The sequence below is a fragment of the Nematolebias whitei genome, chromosome 11 (assembly GCF_014905685.2).
Source record: "Nematolebias whitei isolate Nwh7 chromosome 11, NemWhi1, whole genome shotgun sequence".
NCBI lineage: Eukaryota > Metazoa > Chordata > Actinopteri > Cyprinodontiformes > Rivulidae > Nematolebias > Nematolebias whitei.
In genome coordinates, this window is record NC_056508.1 from 47,778,958 (window position 1) to 47,781,597 (window position 2,640).

At 46.0% G+C, this 2,640-nt stretch overlaps 1 long non-coding RNA gene across 1 annotated transcript; it reads left to right on the top strand.

Moving 5' to 3' along the window:
* Positions 1-1,864: 1,864 nt before the first annotated feature.
* LOC119417222 lies at positions 1,865-2,318 on the top strand. The gene is made up of 3 exons (XR_005187133.1): positions 1,865-1,948; positions 2,065-2,159; positions 2,227-2,318. It is a non-coding gene; the product is annotated as an uncharacterized LOC119417222 (long non-coding RNA).
* Positions 2,319-2,640: the final 322 nt, after the last annotated feature.

Here is a 2,640-nt window from a genome sequence, read left to right on the forward strand (position 1 = left end):
AGGTGTGGGGCGGGGTCGAGGATAGGTGTGGGGCGGGGTCGAGGATAAGTGTGGGGCGGGGTCGAGGATAAGTGTGGGGCGGGGTCGAGGATAAGTGTGGGGCAGGGTCGAGGATAGGTGTGGGGCGGAGTCGAGGATAGGTGTGGGGCGGAGTCGAGGACAGGCGTGGAGCGGAGTCAAGGACAGGCGTGGGGCGGAGTCCAGGACAGGCGTGGGGCGGAGTCTAGGACAGGCGTGGGGCGGAGTCGAGGATAGGTGTACACTATTCAAAATAAAAGAATTGATGATGGTTTTTGATCTGTCCTGAATGACCGACATGGTAAATATTTGTCTCATTCAAAAGACACTTGTGTGAAATGGCTGCACAGGCAGATTCATTAATTCATCAATTCATCAATTCATCAATTCATGAATCACAGGAGAAGCAGCCACGTCCCGCTCAGGTTCACTGATCTTTCACTCACCTTAACTCAGTCCAGCCGTCCTCCTTTAGTTAATTATGTGTGAACCTGACGACATCGTCAATGTTCTGTCTTGAATCAATCTGTTGTGGGCAGTCATCACAAATATCGGTTCAGCACATTACTGAGCCGCAGCTCCACAGTTATTTCCTTCACACGTCGGCCATCAGAAGGCTGAGCACGTGCACGTGCCCGCACCGCCACCGGGAGTCTCCAAAGAGTGCGTTTTGTTCGCTCGTGAAACTGACGACGTTGTGATCGACTCCTAAACAAAATGTTTTAATTTACAAATTGTACTTTTTGTGTTGATCAGTTTTAAATAGCTGCTTAGGTACAAATTTAAATAAATATTTTATTGTGAAAGTTTTGGAAAACTATTGTTGTAAAGTTTGTTTGTGGCTCCTCGGACTGAGGAAGTCCTTTGGATGAAGGATGAAACGTCTCGGCAACAAAAGACACCGTCCAGATGACCTGCCTTGATGATTATTGAGCATGAGCTTTGATCAAACATTGAGATCAATTAAATAAATTTCAATGAATAACTGAATTTTGATTAATTTAGAGTTTTAGTTTAATTTTAAAGGGGTCTTTGAGAAGTTGGAACAACAGACATTATTTAATAAACAAATACTGTAGGCTGTGTAGAATTTATCTTTGTTTAATTAATGACGCACAGATTTTATTCACGCTGAATGCATTCTGGGTAAAAGACGTAGACGGGTTGCTCCGGTGCGAGCTCCACTCAGCTCCCTGTTAATGTTGGACATTGTCTCACATTCTGTCCTTTAATTTGAAACGGAGAGGACAATGGAAGGACGACTTAACTTTTCTGTTAGCTCTAGTGCTAATAGCTCTAGTTCTAGAGCTAATGTAGATGACATTAGCATTAGCTTAGAAGCTAATAGAGTTAGCATTGAAGCTAATAGCTTTGGCTTATTATGAGCTAATAACCATCACGCTGATCATGTTTGGTTGTTTCGACCCATACATCGAGCATAAGGACAAATTATTATAGTATTTTATTGTAGTCTGTACCGTTATAACTTGAGTCTCGACTCCGTGTTTTGTCTCCACTACAACCGATGTACGCCATCGCCTCAGAAGGCAGTGTGCCGGTAAAATAATGGCGGCGTCCTTGGTGAACAATGTAATAAACGTATAATTTAAGTAATTAGGAGTTTTCACAGGTCACAGAGAACGAGTTGTAGTAGAAGAGAAATGACATTTTAAGGTCGGTGTGTGTGAGCGCTCTGAGGTTGAACAAACGTACTAGTTTCATTGTTGGCATCAAACGTTTTCCGTCCTGTCATTTGCACGTTTTGATGTTTCACGTCTGATCTTGTAGCCACGGTTTCTCTGTTGTGTGTTGGTAATCAGCCATTTGTCTCTGATTCATGCAGCTATGACAAGACTCGCTACACGTCCGTTTCCAGTAAGAGTCTGGGGAACTCCCCTGACAACATGCAGCAGTATGTTTTCATGTACAGGTGAGACACCGCAGGGGTCCAGCGCCTGGTCTGGTTTGGAGACGTGTCTCCACAGGCTGGAGGTGACCGTCGGGACTTTGGACTTGTTCTCCCTCTGAATGGTTTCTCCTGAGCAGGTCGCGCACGGTGAACGTGACGGGGCTGTACCAGTATAAAGGGCACCCCTTCGTCAGACCGCCGTTCGTCGTCCAGTTCCAAAGCATCAAAACTGGTGAGTGCGGTGGAAACACAAGCACAGCTGCCCTGATGTTGGTTCACCTCCTTCTTCTGTCCTCCAGAAATCAACAAGTTCATTTTGGTTCCACTGCACAGCGACGAAGGTCAGGTCATCCAGGAGGTCGACTGGCTCTTTGACGTCTTTGAGACCGTCAGCACCATGTGGAACAACACGGTGAGGAGGTGGCTTCAGTCCAGGCAGGGCCGCTGAAACTCATCCATCCATCATCCAACCATCATCCATCCATCGTCCAACCAACATCCATCCATCATCCATCCATCGTCCAACCAACATCCATCCATCATCCAACATCATCCAACCATCATCCATCCATCATCCAACATCATCCAACCATCATCCATCCATCATCCAACCATCATCCATCCATCATCCAACCAACATCCATCCATCATCCATCCATCATCCAACCAACATCCATCCATCATCCAACCATCATCCATCCATCATCCAACCA